At 36.0% G+C, this 21,473-nt stretch overlaps 1 pseudogene; it reads right to left on the reverse strand.

The window, feature by feature from the left end:
* Positions 1-939: 939 nt before the first annotated feature.
* On the reverse strand, positions 940-20,930 carry LOC125658841 (solute carrier family 23 member 2-like; annotated as a pseudogene).
* Between the last annotated feature and the right edge of the window lie 543 nt (positions 20,931-21,473).

Here is a 21,473-nt window from a genome sequence, read left to right on the forward strand (position 1 = left end):
CATGTACTTTCACATAGGCTTTGACTTTTAAAACGGGGGTCCCGTGTCACGGTAGGTGTTGCCACGTTAATGAACCCTCCGTACCACATCCGTAAGCGCTAGTCTAAATCTGTGGTACTTCACCTACAAGTGGTTACGTCTCAATATCAGCGAAAGAAGAAGAATTAGCGGGGATTTTAAAATATAGAAAAAGTGTACTCATTAAAGGTTTTTAAAAAGTAAATATAAGCAATAACTTGCTTTTTTATTTGTTTTTAAAGATGTAGTCTTTTAACTTTTTAACTGTGACGGTGTGTGCAAACAAATTTTCATAACGCGCATTATTAAATTTTTAATCAATTGCAGTTTAAAGACTACATCATTATTTATCTCTTTCTGTGACTTGTCTGCTATCAACAATTTGAACAAGTAAACTGTTATTGTATTTTGCTGTAGTTATAGAAGCGTGAAGGAAAACAAGTACAGCATAGCATATACATGTATTTATAACTAGATACATCGTATGCTGTTCTTCGGTGGGGTTTTCAGTCAATAAAATATACAAATCACAGATATATACATATATATTATATTCGAACATTATTGCAACATTGTTTTACTTATCTTTAACTTCATGCTTGAACGCATTGAGTGATGGCGACAATTTATATGTACAGGTAAATCCTTCCCTAAAATAGCGGTGGGATATTGAAAAGAGATTTGAAAAAGTTTAACGAGGAACCTGATCCCATTTCTTGTATGTCCAGGAGTCCATGTTTGTCCTACTCTTAATTTTGTATTCTACATAGCAATTACGAAATTGATTACCGTTATCTTCACTTTTTTCATTTATGCGATGTCTCACAAAATTCCAAGTTTGAACCAGATCTAATTCATTGAAAGAGTGATTGTATATTGCTTAACGTCCCTCTTGAGAATTTTTCACTCATATGGAGACGTCACCATTGCCGATGAAGGGCTGCAAACATTTAGGCATATGCTCGGCCTTTGGGCACGGAGGGATATTTATCGTGCCATACCTGCTATTACACGAGTCCTCGGTTTTAGAATAGGAAGATAAATCTTAAGTATTCGGAGGGCAGATACTTTTCGTGCCAGGGATTTACATATATGGTCAGCATGTACATCGCATTGTAACGAATTGTATACATATACTCCTGGCATTTTCTCACGTGCGACGACTGGTATTTTTGAATTGATTTGCATAGATTAAAATCAAACTCCGAAATATTTTATCTCTTCTAATATGTATCGACTAACATTCATTTGGTTTTCGTAGCATTTGGAATAATTTGATACCGAGAACACCATTTTCCTTTACTAGTAATATCAGTAGAATTTATGCTACTACCTTAAAACGAATTCAATCATACTTAGATGTAAATGTTGCATGCCTCTTGTTAGGCTGTTCTTTACACACTAATTTTGACTGCGGATTACTCCGTTTCCCTGATCAAGATAAAGTCTCACGGCGGCTGTGACCGGTTGACAGGAGATGTTTACTCCTCCTAAGCACCTGATCCCACCTCTAGTATATCAAGAGATCCGTTTATGCTCAACTCTTAATTTTGTATTCCTTATAGGAGTTATGAGATTGATCACTGTTCGTTATCTTCACATTTTTGTGATAGACGTCAAAGTGTCCATTTGTGAAACAATCATCATATCAGCCAGTGAAACTTGGAGTTCTATAAGGATCAATAGTAGGACCTTCCCTGCTTTTATTTTACAGTAATGATCTTCTATTATGTATCAAAGACGTTTGCACCTGAGATTTGTAGTAATGTTAATTACAACATTTGAACTAATTCCAAGTCTAAACTACTTCTATCACAAATTATAAAACTGAATTACATGTATAGGAGTATAACAATAGAAGATATATAGGATGAAACAGAAACTGTAATATCATGCAGATTTAGAACTTTTGGATTAATTAATCCTTCCCCCACCAAATATAGTCCCTGCCAAACCCTTTCAAAATTTGAAGCGACACAATCTTTTAAAAACTGGGTAATGTTCAGTTATTGATGTGCAATATGTTTGCACCAATGGGATCAGTATTGAACCAGAAAAATACTTAGTTGTAGCATCCTGCGCAGTTGTGCTCAAAAGCTCAGGAGCTAACTTTCTTAAACAATCTAGTATTGACCTATTAGCTTTACAAGAGAAAACAAGGACACCTGGAAACACTAGAGGTGGGATAAGGTGAGTAGGAGTAGTAAGCGTCCCCTGATAACGACCACACCCTGAGCTTGAAACATTGGTAGAAATGGAATATAGGATGAAATTTGGTATTTCCTTAAGAACTTTGACAGAATGGGAATATCGTAAACCTCTTGTCCCACAATACTTGACCAGGTTTCAAAGTGCATTAGATAAGATAAAAATATAAATCAATCATGTACACGTATGTATTCAATGTCGTATTGAAGGCAATTATTTCGGAAATACTATTTTCTATATAACTGCTTGAATACTAATTCCACAATTAGCCATTTCTGTAGCAGAAGATCACTCAATTAAACTTTTTTGAACGTCTTCGACTGTAAGTTGGTATAAATGGAATATAGGAGGAAATCCGGTACTTCCTTAAGAACTTTGACAGAACAGGAATATCGTAAACCTCTCGTCCCTCTTCCAACTTAATGTTTTGACCCATCACTTTATCATCTTGATCGGCGGCTTGCCAAACAATCATCCCTCTTTCTTCTAATGTTGCTGTCATTCAAACAGAGAAGAATTTAAAGTAATTTGTGTTTTACTGAGAAAATCTTTAAGATGGTTGATTGAAAATGTGCACATCTAACTATATGATAAAAATGAATTTTCATACGTTTAATGATATATAATGTTGGGTATTATATACTACAGAAAGGCATGCAGTTATAAGCATTTTCTATTGACATGAATATGAAATTAAGGATCTTTTATACATTAATCATACATTTCATGAACAACAACAAAAATATATCATTTTAAATGTTTGCATAAAGAAATCGTCCACAACATCGTTTTCATAGGATAAAAAGGGTACGATGACAAAAGGTGATCAATTTCATAGCTCTTGTAAAGAATACAAAATTCAGAGTAGGGAAAACACGGACCCCTGAACATACCATAGATGGACGCAGGTGCCTAGGGGGAGTAAATATCCACTGTCAACATTTCAGTATGTCAAAATATTCTTAAAATATCCAACCATCAAGCCCCAGGAGTATGTGTTATTTCATAAACTAGGAAAATATGTAACTATAAGTAAAAACTTATTTTCAATTACTGTATCACGAGATAGGAAGTTGAGCAAACACGAACCCTTGGATATACCAGAGGTGGGATCAGGTTCCCAGGAGTAAACAACCCTGTCGACCGTTGACAGTAGCCGTGAGCCATTTATAATTGGGAACTTTAAAATCATTTTAGGGTGAGCAAAAACGAGATTGAGTATAAAACATCACAACAAAATTGTGTAAAATTTACAACAAACGCAAGCGTGAACTTTAATTTACAATCTACGAACTTACGACTAAGGTGAGTTTGGAAATAATATTGAAATAATTTCGATTTTATCTTTGCACGCAATAAATAAAAACAAACAGCGATCAATCTCAATTTCTATAAAGAATGCATGATTATTCACACCCGCCGTGAGCTCCATATTCATCAGACAAACAGAGTAATCCGTAGCCAAGAACGGCCTAACCTGGTATGAAACACGACAGTCAGCATTTTACCTAAGTTGTATTTATAAATTAGATCGTTATAACGAACATAGAATTTACGAAATGCTTACTCTAAACTAGACTGTTGAAATCCCTGTAATATCAATCAACATATTTGTCATTAGCCTAACTTAAAAACCGATCACACGCAGATCATGCTAATGCGTATCAAATCAGTTGAGAGAGATAAACACCATAATACAGGTGAGAAAGGTATATTGCTACATAAATATGGGAAGTTGACGATGGAGAAGCTGAATTAATCCCGATTGTGACAAATTGAGTTATTGGTTTGCCATACTCTGTGGTATTTTTTTATTTCTAGTTTTATTTTCTGTTTTTATCACATGTAATTTACGACACATATCGAGTCAAAATATGTTTGTGAAACACTTCGTTCCCGAATGTGACGATGAATGTGATCACGTTTAATTGTGGTAATTTGACCTTGGTCTTGATAACTTGCATAATATCAGTCACGTGTCTTGAGTGTAATCTCTCACTTGTAGTGTGGAGTCTCTAGAATCTTCAATATATGACCATGACAAAGTTATACAATGAGAAATGGACAACCAGACAGAAAACAATCTACCCTCGATGTTATAGCCTTGGTTATAAAATCTGCATGTATGACACATTTACCAGGTACAGTGTTGTCCAAAATCAGAGCGATAAGGAATCCGGCGAAATTCGGATTTCTTGATATCATCTTCAGAAAGTTGTCAGCATCTGTATTACCTATAATTGAAGACATACAACTATTTTATTACAAAGTACACATCCATGTTTTGTTTTATGTCCCGTCTTGGATTTTACACATATTGGGACGTCACCAGCTGTAGATGCAGTACCACAAATTCAAATCTATGGTTAGAGCTCTAGGACCTAGCATTGATGTCAGCCACGATATGGGACCTCCGTTTTTATAGTAATATCCAAGGAGCTTATGATTCTTACTTCAAATTCGCAAGCGTTTGTCGAAGAAGCAATCGCTACCTAAAACTATGTCTTAGATTTGACACAGCCATGGTACGAACGGGGCTAAAACGCAGGACCTCCGGATAGAAAGCAAACGCTCTACCACCGAGCTACCGCGACCGGTTGGCTGAAGGCGTTTTATCATAGTAGGTTCACAAGTTTATTGTACGTCCCTTTATGCGCACGTAATCGGATATTCAGGGACGTTTAGTTTTTGATATTTTGATATGTTTGTCTGTTAGTCTGTTTGTCCGCAAAAACTTGAATGGGTGGTAGTGGGGCTTTCATATTTCACATGTGTATTCCAATCGTAGCTACTCGGCTATTTCCGTAACCGCAAATTAACTTCTTAGCGGTTACGGAAAAGGATGAGCACGTGATCCGATTGATGTGTATTCCTGGTGATATAACAATTGTGACCTCGGAGGTTGACCTTTTCTGAAGAACTTTAACCTTGATCATACCTTTTCAACAGTTAGTGCAAGAGCTTCATACAGTTGTATTTCTTATAACAAGAACATTCTTTAGGTACCGGAATTACTTTGCTCTCCTACAGGGGCATCAGTGTTTCACAAACACATTCTAAAACTTCACCTACTGTAGATGAAGTTGAACAAATTTAAGACTTCAGGATGCCACTCTGAGCCATAACAATGAGAGTTCAATCGTTATCATGCAACGCCTATCTTGACACGGGACCTCGGTTTTCGAGGCAACCTCCGAAAGACCTTCAGCTTTCACTTTTAAATGATTAGCGTATGACAAAAGAGTAGTCACTCTCTACTTTAGCGTCTTAGGTTTGACGCGGCCAAAGGTCGAACGATCACGGTTAGAAAGCGAAGGCTCTAAGCGCTGAACTGCCACGACTGGTCGTTTGCCACATATCAAGACTGGAAGACCGTTATGTGGTAGTGTGATATCCGTCTGTCTTCTGTCTGTAGAGTATTCAAAAGATACTCCTTAGTTGAGTTTAGTGGCATAGAAGCTTGATAATATATTAGGCTTAGACAGGACTCAAGATATCTATGTATATAGGACAAATAATAAATATGTATAATCAACAGATATACTTAAAGGACACTGTCTAGTGACGTCCAAAATTCGTATATGGTGATACTGTATAACAATAACCAAATGTAGATATAAGAACTATATAATTATAATCTACACTTTCAGATGTAAATGTATACTGCAAATTCAAAGAGAAGTGTTTTCTTTTTTGCTCACACCTGTATTGATGACGTCATCACCTCTCAGTTTTGACCAGTATGGTATGACAAGACCCCACAATATAGAAATTCCAATGACTGCCGGTTCCTTGTTGAATTCATGTCGATGTACTGACAGTTTCCGAAAACGAGTCCGATAAAGATTCCAAAGCCCACCACTTGTATTCCGCCCACCACAGGGTATGGTATGGTCACTAGAACACCGGCCACTTTCCCAAGAACAGCTAGAACCATCAACAAAACACCTAGCATTTGGAATACATGTCTGCTCGCTACCTAAGAAAGATACATTGGAAATCATATAAAAATGCTTGATCTCTAAAATTCTTTTCGATATTACAGAGTTGTTTAGATTAAAATGATCATATCGGGGAAGTACCAAATTTTCCTGTGTTTCGTGTATTGCTGCTTTGTTGTATTTTATTTCTCAATAATAGAGAGACACAGATGTTACGTTTACAATCTACATAAAGCCTGAACTTATGAAACATTTAAGGAATGTCTAATTTGTGGGAATGTCAAAAGGAATGGAAGTGTTAACTATTTGGCAAAATGGGCGTGGTCGATTACGTAGATTGATTTTATATTGTTTAACGCCCCTCTCGAGAATTTTTCACTCATATGGATACGTCACCATTGTCGGTGAAAGGCTGCAATATTTGGGCTTATGCTCGCGCTTACTGAGTGAAAGATTCTCGAAAGGGAAGTTTAACAATATACAATCAATCAATCGGCATTTATGGTCTTTGAGCTTTATCGTGTCACATCTGCTGTGACACGGGGCCTCGGTTTTCGCGGTCTCATTTGAAGGACCGCCCGTTTTAGTCGGTGAGGACAAGCAAGGGGTACTGTCTAAGGAGCTATTCTAACCCGGATCCCTAGGGGATTAATGAAAATTTCACACACACACGCACCCCCTTCCCCACACACATGTTTATAGATACAAACTAGACATAATATCTATGTTTTGTAATTAAACTAGTTTGCATCATGGTGTACTATACATTAACTTGTGCATGCACGGGTAATAAGACGATGATAATGCATCTGAAAGTAAAATTTAAACATTGGAGTTTTGAAGCCTGAATTCAATAAAAGTAGAAAGTACATGTATCATCATTTATTGATTAATTAAATACATACATGGGTTTGTTGTATTTTTTTATTTGAATAATACTTGTACTTACGTACGTGTGATGTCTTCATATAGGTGAAAAAGTTTTGAAATTTTATTAAGCTATCCTTTGATATGAAGAAATGAATATATCCCTAAACATATCAAAGATAGACGAAATACAATAGATAAATATAGATTGATCCAATTAAATTAGAAAGTTTGTATTGTTTATAGAAGTTACGAGATTGATCACTATTCGTCTTCACATTTTCATTGTATCCCGTGGATTAAATTTTCTCCGTGAAATACAAGTTACGGCGTATGCTTAAAACAACAAGCCTTTTTTGAGTATTGCATTTATAAGCAATACCTGTCTTCTACCGGAGCCCCCATCAAAGGGGTGTGGAAACGATTTGGACTGAAAATTTTTCAATTCTATTTTCCATATTTTTAATGTTTATAATGCTTAAAAGGTATTTCTAATGGTCAGAAAAAATTTGAATGTCAGTTATTGAGTTACATGAGATACAGCACTCATAATTTCTTGTTATGTAAACAAGGCTTGCGCCATGCTTTTCTTCACGTATAGATTGCCTCATAGAAAATATCATGTTTAAACAAAATGAGATGTGACAAAAACTAGAAACTGTTTAACTGTGTTCAGAATTAACTTATAAATTGAAAAATCTGCTTTAAACGAAGCATTTACTAGCATTGTTAACCTATGTAAACAAAAGCATGCCACGAGCCTTGTTTACAAAATAAAGAATGATGAGCTCTGTATATCTCTTATAATTCGACAACTGACATTCAAAGTTTTTCAACCACCGCGGTAGAGCGTTCGCCCCGCATGTGGAAAGTCGGGTTCTCGAATCCCATCCGCAACTGATCTAAGTTGCTAAAACAGATAGAGACAGTTCCATCACCAAACGCTCGGCATCAGGTGTGAATGCCATGGGTCCACGGATACGACCTTACAAATGGATGTCCCGTGTCATAGTAGCTGTGGCACGCTAAAGAACCCTAACTGCTCAATGGCCGTAAGCGCCGAACATAAGCCTAAAATTTGAAGCCCTTTACCGGTCTTGGTGACGTCTCCCTATGAGTGAAAATTTTTCGAGAGGCACGTTATACAATATACAATCAATCAAATTAAAGTTTTGCTTACCAATAGAAATGCCTTAATTACTTGTAAGCATTGTAAATATTTAAAATGGAAAAATAAAATTTGAGAATTATCAGCTCAAATCGTGTCCATGCTCCTTTTATTGACGGGTGTAATATTCGAGAGAATTTACATTTAATGTTGTTTGACCTTGAACTGTGGCTTAAAACATTATTACCAAGTCGACATGTTTACCAATAACGAATTAATTTGATGTGTTGTTATTCATACAGTTGACGCATTTAGTTTTTTTTTATCAGGTATGAAATAGTCTTATTCAAAATTATGTAATTATTAGATTCAATTCACAAACATGTAGTCTATATATCCTATGTGTCGCGTAGTAAATCTAGGATTGAACAGAAACTAGAAACTCGGTCATCCTGCGACATACCGTTTGCCTAGTTTCGATGCAGTTCACATCAAATGTGGGTCACTGTTTGTGCAACAACAACAAATACATGGGGAAATAATTGTGTAAAGGCCAATTTCGAAGTAGCATACCCACGATTTCGATTGCAGGAATGCGGTAAATGTGTACTTCCGACTGATCCGACTTGCTCATCGTCTGCAGAAATAAAATACTCCAGTGATTAACAGATTTGATATAAATTTTCATGGATATGTTCCTTTTGTGATTAATGAGTTTGACATTTAAATTAATGAAGTCACTATTTACATAACCGAATTTCATCAACTGCCCCTTTTCAGATATCCTACAACACAAATCCGATCCCGATGAAAATAAAAACGTAACAATTTTGTCTATCAAACATTACAAAATTCGGACTTGATCTGTAGTTTGCCACTCTGGAACCATACTGAAGTATCATACGAATCCTTGCAAGTATAACGGGAAAAAGTCTGGATAACCAATGGAATAAACTGACAGACAGAGGGTCGGACGGACAGATGAATAAGAAAGATATAGTCCCCTTCAGTTTTACAAACCGGTAGGGGGCAGTGTATCCATACTGATTAATGATGAGACGTGCAGTATATAAAAACAGCAGATACACATACTACATATAAAGACATTAAAAATAGACTGTTTATATTTGCCCTCAATTTTTGGCTATATAAGAATGAATGGCATATTTGCTCATGCAATGTTCATGGGAGTACATGAATATGTACATTATCACATTTGTATGTTTTTAAGCAATGACAAATCAATATGTAGAATTCGAGGAAATGCCATGGTGAAAAGATATTGTTTTTGCTTACGAGTAACTTTTGGTGTAAAGAAATGTTCTTCATCAAATGATTTGGATACAATACATGTACAGTATACATGTTTTACAATACGTGTATACATGCACGAATGAACATAAATCTAATGTCCACATCCTCCACTTCATGTGGAGTTCAAAATGACCTATCCCCACGTGTTTATTTTGGTTACTGACCTATATTTTGGATAATAATATTAACATACTTTTTTCTAGTTTGAACCCATAATAATGCAATTTACCACAACTTTTTAAGTCTTGGATTCACTTTAACAAAACAAATTCATTAAGCATGCTAATGGCGTAGAATTTGATAAGAAATTGTTAACCTTCGTAAGACCGACGATTCCAATGATTCCCCCAGACGTTGTTGTAGCGTGTGAGGCACCCCAGAGTCCCGCTATCATACTCATGAAACCTTCGATCGCGACACCTCGATTGATTGCATGCACCGGGGGTGATGGAACGCGAGCCACTCTAGCGGCGGCGTAATAATAGGCTATGGAGTCGATGATGGATGTGATAGTAGCCGTAATAAAAGCTGCAAATGCGCCGACGTCGAAACCCGGTACTCCATACATTCCTAAGACAAAGATTTCAAACGTTTGGATGAAACAACGATTAATCTGAAAGTAAAGCGTGAAACAGAAATATCGATAGTATGCAGAATGTTTTAAAAAGATTGCTTTGGTAGGTGTTGACGAGTGTGCAACTTGAACCTTCGTATTTGTTGCTCATGTTTAAGATTACGAAAGGGGACGCAAAAATAGGGAGAATGATAAATTGAATGAACAGGATGTAAATTTCTGCCTGTAAGCAATGTTAACCTTGATCAATTCAGATCGTAATGCTTAGGGACACGAAGGAGCAGATTTGAAACCAAATGTTTACATCAGAGCAAGGTTTAATGCAATACAAGTTTAGTATAGAGTATGAAAACATGATAAATAATGCATGTGACCTTATGCGGTCCTGTATCAAAACTTTTATATGGTTCCATTCATTTTATGCTTGATGGTATACCTTCTTAGAAAACAATAATTGTTATTTCGTATAGGGCTCAAGGCAATGACATACATTTCATTTATCAAAGTCAACTTCTTAAAACATAATTTGGCAAAGTTCAACTTAGTTGGGAGCATTAACATTGCTTATATTGCAAAACGCATGAAGACATACCTGGATATGGAAATACAAGCCACGGAGTTTTCTCGATAACTGTATTTCTGGAATCAGTTCTTGCATAGAACTCAGGACTTTTGGGATCGTCACTGAATGCCCCCACCTTCGTCAGAATAACAGAAATTGTCCACCCAATGCCTCCAGCAACCAACACCTTTCAGAATTATTAAAGGAAACACATCACATCTAAAAAACCCAGAGGTTGTCCTTTGAAAATCGAACGCTGCCAATGGAATAGGTGGCATATGACATATCAGGACCCAGCACAAAGGTTATTCCTGAAATTTGCTTGATTACTATACATTCTTAAATAGTTCTTTCTCTCTCTTTTCTCCATCGTCAACTTCCGATATTGATGCAGCAATATTCCATTATCACCTGCATATGATGTTTATATCTCTCAACTGATTTGATACTCAAGAGCTTGTTCTGCGTATGATCAGTTTTTAAATTGAGACAGGCTACTGGCAAACCAGTTGATGTTATAGGGTTTTCAACAGTCTCGTTTAAAGTCAGCATTTCGCAAATTCTATGGTCGTTATAATGATATTGTTTGCCAATACAACTTATCATTGGGTCAAATGTTGTCTGACTTGTTTCATACCGATTGTTAGGATGTTCTTGGCATACTAATTCTTACTACGAATTGCTCTGTTTACCTGTTCAAGATATAGGACTCATGGCGGGTGTGACCGTTCGACAGGGGATGGTTACTTATTTTAGGCACCTGATCCCGCTTCTGGTATGTCCAGGGTTCTGTGTTTGCCCAACTCTATTTTCTATTCCTTATACGAGTTATGAGATTGATCAATGATATGTTTTTATACTCTTACGTGACAAAATTGATTCAAAGCTTTCTCGTGCGGTGACCTTCAACTAGACATATATATGTATCGACGAAGTTTTATCTATCTAACGATACTCGTATTCATTGATATGTATATTTGATATGTCCCAGTGAACTCGAAATAAAAGACACTACAGAGTCTTCCATATCTGCTTCATACTTGGATACTTTATTTAATATAGATGCTACCTACAAACTAACAAGAAACCATTATGACACACTGGATGACCTCGGTTTCTCCATTGTCAACATCCCGTATCTATGTAGCAATATTCCATTATCACATGCATATGATGTTTGTCTCTCAACTGATTCCATAGGCAATAACATGTTATGTGAATGATAAGTTTATAAAATCGAGACAGGCTACTGAGAAATAAATTGAGATCAAACAGGAGATGCTTACCCCGCCTAGGCACATAACTTCACCTCCGGTATGTCCAAGGATCCGTGTTTGTTCTACTTCTAATTTTGTATTCATTTTAAGATTTATGAAATTGATTACTGTGTGCTATTTTCATTTTTTCATACTCAATATGATAAATTAAATTGGAAGAAAAATTGTGTTTAACTTTAATGACTTAAAATAAAATCGTTAAAATATATGAAAAGATATACATGTACATTGAATACATGAACATGGTAAGACTATTTTACCGAAAATACTTGATGTAGTGGGTATCGAATGATATGAAATCCCTTGTCTCTTGACCAGACTGGAATTGGCATTTTATGGCGGTCTAGGTACATGGACAACACAACAGCAATGCAGGTAGTTCTGTAATATTTTCAAACTGCATGAATTCATTAATGAAAATGTACTATTAATCTACATGTCTCTATCTTGTGAAGTCTTTGATTCAATTAACACACTCTGTGTAGCTGATAGAGTTAAACAACTGCGTCTTAATCATGTTTTTAATATTTTTCATGACCTTGCACCAAGATACTTGCACGTGCATTTTGTTAAAAACAACAATGTTACCAATTTTAATTTCATGGTTCCAAGGGTGGGGCTTATAATAGTTCCAATTTTTGCTACCATGCTATTAAAGACTGGAATTCTTTACCATCTGAAGTTAAGTCCGTTAATAATAAAGTAAATTTCAAATCATTAGTTAAAACACATCTTGCACAAGAAGCCCGCCAGAGGGAGAATAGGGAGTTTGTATATAGAAATTGAACCTCATTCACGGTTTATTATTCATTTTAAGTTTTTAATTGTACATTGATCTTACTCTATTCAGGCCACACTATATCATTCAATTACCAAAATATTTTACACATTGCTGTCCATGCCATCCAATTGTAATTTATTTATTGACATAGATATATTTTTTAATTCTAAAGGACCCCATTGGAAATAAGCGATGATATTTTTGCTGTAATGGGTTATCCTAGGTAGACTGTGATATAAGTACATAATGCAACAGTGATACTATCTTGTATGTGATGACAATACTGTGATAAAATGACTGACAGCATCTGGTGTGCTAAGTTTTATACAACTGACATGTGTATTTATTCATTCAAATTTTCATGTTTTATACAAAAATGATTGTCCTGCCTGAATAACATTACTACTACTACTATCTCTCTTGATCTATCTATCTATTGAAAATAAAATTCACTTATTTCCCTCTGACAAATTCTTCATTCTGTCTCCATATGAGTGAAAAAGTCTCGAGTGGGACCTTAAACAATATACAATCAATCAATCATTCAGTCCAGAACTCAACTAAATCGGAAATCGAAAATATAATCTTAACATCAAATTTCAGAAAACAAACTGCAATTATTGTATATCTGATCGTGACATTCAGAACACTAAGTGAAATTCAAATACATGTTTTAATAAACATTCGTATTTCTGATCGTAATTGAAAAATCCGTTTTACTTGTGTGTTTATTTAGGGTTTGAATTTCATGTGGTGGTATTTTAGATATATAGTTCAGCTTTAAAAGGGGATAAGTGTCCAGATTTGAAGTGTAGGCCTCTTTGTTTTATCAAACACCATGAAAACGGTCCTATGTGTGCCAAAAGGTTTCTCAAAAAAAATTTCATTATCAATAAATAGAAGAAACTTCTATATGAACAAAGACAATACAAAATTGATTGATTAATTGATTAATTGTTTTTACGTCTCATCGAGAATTTTCCACTCATATTGAGGCGTCACCAGGTGTAGGTAAAGTATCACACATTTAGACCTACGCTTAGCGCTCAGGGTCGTAGCAGTGAGGGTTATTTATCGTGCCAACGCCTCCCGCCATACGGTACCTCCGTTTTAAAGACCATATCCAAAAAATCCGTGATTCTCACTTCTAGATGCCGAACGCTTGGCGACGTACAATAAAAGAAATTCTGATAGTCATATAAAACTTACAAAATGGACATTCCCCAGTGGGTGCTGCAAAACATGTAAGCTACTGTATATATATTGATCCCCACGAGGAGAATGGTTGGAATGATCGTGATTGGTCCAATATATCGAAGAAAGATCCCTACAGTTCCAGTCACACCTACCAGCATATGAAGAAACCCAGCCAGAATCAGCGTGCCAGACAACTACAATGAAATCAATTCGTTCAGTTTTCTGACTCTAATTACCACTTTTTCTTCAGTTACAAATCTACATCTATGATGTTTCAATGCATTTTACTTCTCAATATGAGAGAGAGAGAGAGAGAGAGAGAGAGAGAGAGAGAGAGAGAGAATAGTAAATTGATAAAACTTGTTCCCAATCCTTTTGATTTTATCAATAAAAGACATTCAAAACTAACTTCTCAGTAATACTGCTGACCATTTCATCTTGACATAAACATGAATGGCGGAAATAACGAATAGTGATCAATCTCATAACTCCTATAAGCAATACAATTTAGAAAAATGGGCAAACACGGACCCCTGGGTATACCAGAGGTGGGATTAGGTGCCCAGGAGGAATAAGCATTCTTGTCGACCGGTCACATCCGCCTATATCTTGATCAGATGGAGTTATCCGTAGTCAAATTAAGTGTGCGAAGAATGTCCTAACAATCGGTATGAAACAAGTCAAACAGCATTTGACCCAATAATAGTTTGTATTGGCAAACTAGATCGTTATAATGACCATAGAATTTGCGAAATGCTGATTTTAAACTAGACTGTTGAAAACCCTGCACCATCAACTTATTTGTCATTAGACTGCCTTGATTTAAAAAATGACCATACACAGAACAAGCTCTTGCCTATCGAATCAGTTGAGATATATACACATCATATGCAGGTGATAAATGAATATTGTTACACCAATATGGGAAGTTAACGATGAAGAAACTGAAGTCATTGTCTTTGTCGAATTGAGTTGCTAGATAGCATCTATGTTCAATAAATGTCCCAATATGAAGCAAATATGGAGGACTATGTGGTGTCTTCTATTTCGAGTTCACTGGGATATATGGAATATATATATATGAATGAAAACAAGCATTGTTAATTAAACTGTTGTCTTCACCTGAAAGGGTGAAGATAACGAACAGTAATTAACCCCATACCTATTATAAAGAATGCAAAATTAAGAGTTGAGCAAACACGGAACCCTGGGTATACCAGAGGTGGAATTAGGTGTCTAGGATGAGTAAGCATCACCTGTTAACCGGTCACATCCGCCGTGAGACTCTGTCTTGATCAGGTAAACGGAGTAAACTGTAGACAAATCATATACAGAACGGCCTAACAATAGGTATGCAACACCTGAGACAGCATTTGACCCAATTATGCAACACCTGAGACAGCATTTGACCCAATGATAGGTTGTATTTGCTAGGTAGATCGTTGTAACGACTATAGAATTTGCGAAATGCAGACTTTAAACGAAACTTTTTAAACACAGGGTTTAAAAAGATCAACTTGTTTGTGAGTAGCCAGCCTCGTTTTAAAATCATACACAGAACAAGCTCTTGGGTATCGAATCAATTGGGAAACATAAACACACAAACATCATATCCAGGTGATGAGTATTGATAGACTAATGCTATATGAATATGGGAAGTTGACGATGGAAAAGCTGAAAGTATCCGTTTTGTCATAAAGTGGAGTTGTTAGTTTGATATAATCATCTATGTTCAAGAAATTTCTAAGTACAAAGCAGATGTGTAAGACTATGGAGTCCTTTATTTTGAGTTTACTAGGATATATCGAATCGACACACGTGTATGAATGAAAATGATTATTAATCGATACAACGTCGTCGACAATTCTAAATGTCCAGAATGTAATAACAGGTCAGCTAACAAAGGAGCACAATTCATGCAAGAGATTTTTTCTTCTCACGGAGAAGTTTTTGAATGAATTCTACTTCATAAGAATATAAAAATATGTCAGTTAACAAAGGAGCACAATTCGTACCCATGGGAATTACAACATACTGTTTGAAGACCTGATCACCAAAGACTACGAAGATATTGTCAAAGAGGATCTCCAGCATCTTTTTTATATCAACTTTAGAATACTTGTGCTGGACTGGAGCCAAATTCCTCTAAGTATCAGAGCTATGCATGAGGGAGATAATCCTTAATTTTGAAATGAATTTCTAAATTTTATCACACCAATTAAATATACATCCGTATTTTCAAGCTAGTAACGAAGTATTATTTAGATAGTATATCTAAATGTTGAGTTGAAGGCCACCGTAAGAAATGTTTTCTTCTCATTGGAAAGTTTTTGAATCAATTCTTCCTGATACGAATAGAAAAACAGGCAACGTTATAATGGAGAACAAATTGTGCCCGAGTGAATTCCAACAGCTGTTGGAAGACCCGATCACCATCTTCATCTTGAAGATTATGTACTGTATATACTGTCAATGAGAAATGCAAGCATCTTTTTTTAATATCAACTTCAGTTCGTAGAATCAGTGGTGTTTAAAAAAGTGATTTGTGCTCGAATAATTGTTTCCCTGTTCCATTTTTATTGAAAACATAGCTGTATAGCCTGATATTTACTTAATAGTTAGGAACGCTCGGGTAAAGTGTTGAAAAGTGGTACGTTTTGATGTTATACACACACTGATATTGACAACTATTTACATTATCTGTAAACAGCAAGCATTGTTTATAATGTATTTATGCTTTTGATTATCCTTGTCAATAAAAAAGTATAAACCAGCATAGGTTTTGTTCTTTTGAAAAACAAAGAGGTACATTTTACTTTTAAAAATCTTGGAACCACAACAACTTGGAAATATGTTGAGTTGATCGTTTCACTAGTTCGATGGAAATCTGTTCCGTTATCTGAAATTAACGAACAAAATCAACACAAGTAATTATGTGATCAATCTTATTTAATTGGTAATGAATGAAAAAACAACGACCAAAGTGAATCATTCAGTATTGAATTTTAACTGATAACATACACGATGTCCGATTCATGAATGAGGTACGGCTTGGACATGCGTACTCAGGTAGATCCAGGACAGCAAGGAGAGGAAGTACATACATTGAAACTGGACCTTGATAAAGAGGGATCCTGATAAGCAGATAAAGCAAAGTAATTTTATTATCAAAAATGCAAGAATGAGAAAGCATTTCCTAATATATAGGAGATAGATTTATATATTGTTTTATATACCAGGGCGATTCAATACGTAACCAGCCGAACCTATTTCCGGTTGAGATCCATGTCTTCTTTTTCGATGTAATTACCCTCTAGTGTGATGTACTTGGACCAACGGTGTTCAAGCGTCATCAGCCCAGAACTGAAAAAGTTAGGATCCTTTCCATTGACCCACTCCTCAACTGTCGTCACGACGTTTTCGTCAGACCGGAAATGACGTCCACAGATATCCTTTTTCAAGTTTGGGATTAGGAAGAAGTCGCTAGGAGCTAGATCAGGCGAATTGGCAGAATGTGGTATTCATTCATACCCGTTTTGCCCTACAGCAAGCATTCATTGCAACTTTGCAAGTGGCGACTCTCCCGTTGTGCTGTTGCAGCAAAACACCTTCAGAGAGTTTACCTCGGCGTTTTTCACGGATGGCGGTTCTCAGCTGGTCTAGCAGGTTCGTACAGTACACTCCAGTTATTGTACTTCTCTTGGGTAAAAAGTCCAACATCATAACACCTTTTGCGTCCCCAAATACTGTGACGATCACCTTGCCAGCAGATGATTGCGTCGTGAACGTATTTGGCCTCGGGGACCCAGGCCCTACCCACTGACAACTCTGAGCTTTATTCTTTGACTCATAATAATGAACCAAAGTCTCATCTACAGTCACCAGACGCAAAAGAAAATCATCTTTTAACCTAAAACGCTTCAACAAGGCGCTGCATATTGATGCTTTGGTTGCCATTTGCTCATCGCTAAGGGATTTGGAGACCCAACGGGCTGTTAGCTTGCGCATACCTAAACGATCATTTAAGATTGTTGAAACGCTAGCATGTGAAATGCTTAATGCCTGCGCTATTTTTTCCACTTGAGTTCTCCTATCAGAGTATACCAGATCCCCAACTTTCTTGCACATTTCTTCGTCAGTGGCGTCCAAACCTGGCTTCATTTTCTAAAGATGTTCTACCGCGTTTGAATGAGCGGGGTATTCGAGATTACCGAGATTACCCTAAATATCAGAAGATTTTTAATCATTTAAATAGGGAAAACGGCCGGGACCGGCGTTCGACTTCGACTCAAACAGGGTATTTGAGATAAACCATATTCGAGATACAGATATTTTAATATATATATATATATATATATATATATATATATATATATATATATATATATATACAGTATAATCTGTCTAAACCGGCTATGTGTGATTCCAAAGATATTGGCCGGTTTGCACAGAGTCCGGAGTGCAGAATGTTTACAATAATGAGAGTTGCTTCCCTTGTATTCACTATCTATGCATACGTGTGTAATGATTGCTAACGTTTTAATATATTACAAAAGAATTCAAAATGTAAAAATATAAATGTCAGTGTTTTATTGTCGTGCTCATTTGAAAAAGTTTCAATTTTTATTAAACAGTTTAAAATCTGGGAATTATTCGCGCAATTTTCTGTTGGTAGATTGTCGATTTCGTCTACATCATCGCCGTTATCAAGTGCTACATTATGTACGTTCGTCAAGTTTGTGTTGTGTTCGTTTAAAATTTGTCTTTCCCAGCTTTCATTGTAAATGTATCGCTTTCAACTGTCTCAATTTGTGAAACGGAAACTAATGCAATGCCGAGTGATCGACCGGACATGGCGAGTTGTGCTAGCTAACTGCATATCATCACTGTCTGACTCGCCGTAGAGCTCCGAGAAGTCCACGAGGGGAAACCCTGCTTTTGGAAAACATAACGGGATTGTTGCCGATTTTGTTTCATTCCAAGAATGTATCGAATTCATCGATTAATTGAACTTTATCTTTTAATGTCAGTTCTCGTCTCTGTCGTTAGGGGGAGCGCCATTACCTCGTGCGTGGTGCTGTCATAATTGAAAAGTGCACCCCCTAAAAATCAGGTTTTATTTTAAACTGATCGCGACTCCTCGCCAGTTGCACTCTTTTACTTACCTGTGGCTTCCCTTGAGACACCCTTTGTGTACACCGCGTGTGATCGACCGAATACCGACAGGTTGGTCATTGTGGGGTGGGTGGTTTAAATGCGGTAATTAGAGCTAATTACGAGCAGTTGGGACCTTGTGTACACCGAATACAATTGACCGCAACAATTAGGGTGGTGTATCATCGAGGGGCCGGTTTACACAGGATAATTAAAGTTAATTGATAGCAGTTGGGACTGTGTAAGCCGGCCGATATACAGAATACGCAGTGTCCGGAGTACAGGGAATTATTAATAAAGGATTTGTTAAAGAAATGTTAGGGACTATATTTTGTGGCCGGAATTGACAGAGCGCCGGAGTACTCAGAGGCCGGTTTGGACAAATTATACTGTATATATATATATATATATATATATATATATATATATATATATATAAAAGCACTGAAAAGGCCACGACACTGTTGGTTATTTAAAACTCAAATTTTCGACGCAACCCGCGTCTTTATCAAGAGACATAAATTACATAAACAAATAACACACAAAAACGACATATTTGTTTATGTAATTTATGTCTCTTGATAAAGACGCGGGTTGCGTCGAAAATTTGAGTTTTAAATAACCAACAGTGTCGTGGCCTTTTCAGTGCTTTTATAAATTTCTTTACTGGCCTTGTATCTTCTCAGATCCGACACTTTAAGAAAGTAGGGTGTTGTTGGGTTTTTGTGCTTTTATATATATATATATATATATATATATATATATATATATATATATATATCGATAGATAGATATAGATAGCTATCATTATAAGTAAGTTGTTGGACACATTACAACAAACTTGATCCCTATGGTATTCTGTAGAAATGTACACATCCCTGACATGAGGAGAGTCATTGACATGATCTGCACTTTAAAGTCTGCCTCGTCTCTGGCGCACATGACCTCTGACACCAACATGGTCACTTTGACACTGGATGGTACAACAATCAGGCATTGCTAAAATAGATACTTACTCATACATAATCAGATCAAGGTTATCAGACATCGTATTCTATTGAAGGGTATATTGAAATTCAATAGTGCGATATATGAAACTTGACAACATTTAAAATAGGAAAAATTTTGAAAACCCAGTTTTCATCAAAGATCAAACTGAGGTGACTGTTTCTTGGGACTCAGTGAATCAGTGACACCAAATTAAGGAAAGGTCTTATAAATATTTTTTCTATTCTACATAAAAGTTTTAATATCCAGGAAAAAATTAAACACTACGTTGCATATACGTACCACACCGCTTGATCTAAAGCTCCATACTGCTAATGGATTTTCTATGCAATAACTTGCGAATATCACCACCAAAACGATTCTGTGTTTATTCATTTACAATGCTTCTTGCTGATCGTAAAGGAAAGTTGTCATTATGCTTGTGAAAAAATAACTAAAACAATATCAATGGCTTAATTCATGCCAAGATTTTATAACTAAATCCATACGCAGACTATACACCTCTATCCCGTGGGGATCCGGGTTGAAATAGGTCCTCAGTACCCCTTGTCGTTAGAGGAGACTAAATAGGGCGGTCCTACGGATGATACCACAAAAACCGCGGCCCCGTGTCACAGCAGGTGTGGCACAATAAAAATCCCTTCCTGCTCAAAGGCTGTAAGCGCCGAGCATGGACCTTAAGTTTGCAATCCTTTACCTGCAATGGTGACGTCTCCATATGAATTACAAATTCTCAACATCTCAATTATACTACTCTTTGACAGGACTACATACATGTACCTCCATATCCAGATTATATCATTATACCCACACTATAGATATCTATACCCAGAATATATAACAATAACTCTACTTGTATATATAACAGCAACTCTACTTGTATATATAACAGCAACTCTACTTGTATATATAACAATAACTCTACTTGTATATATAACAACAACTCTACTTGTGTATATAACAACAACTCTACTTGTATATATAACAACAACTCTACCTGTATATATAACAACAACTCTACTTGTATATAAAACAGCAACTCTACTTGTGTATATAACAACAACTCTAGTTGTATATATAACAACAACTCTACTTGTATATATAACAACAACTCTACTTGTATATATAACAGCAACTCTACTTGTATATATAACAGCAACTCTACTTGTACATATAACAATAACTCTACTTGTATATATAACAGCACCTCTACTTGTATATATAACAATAACTCTACTTGTATATATAACAACAACTCTACTTGTATATATAACAACAACTCTACTTGTATATATAACATCAACTCTAATTGTATATATAGCAGCAACTCTTCTTGTTTATATAACAGCAACTCTACTTGTATATATAACAGCAACTCTACTTGTAGAGTATGCAACCTTATACACGTGCTATACAACTGCATATCCAAAGTATGCCCAGAATGAACAACTGTACCCAGATTAT

Source organism: Ostrea edulis, chromosome 9 (assembly GCF_947568905.1).
Source record: "Ostrea edulis chromosome 9, xbOstEdul1.1, whole genome shotgun sequence".
Taxonomy (NCBI): Eukaryota; Metazoa; Mollusca; class Bivalvia; order Ostreida; family Ostreidae; genus Ostrea; species Ostrea edulis.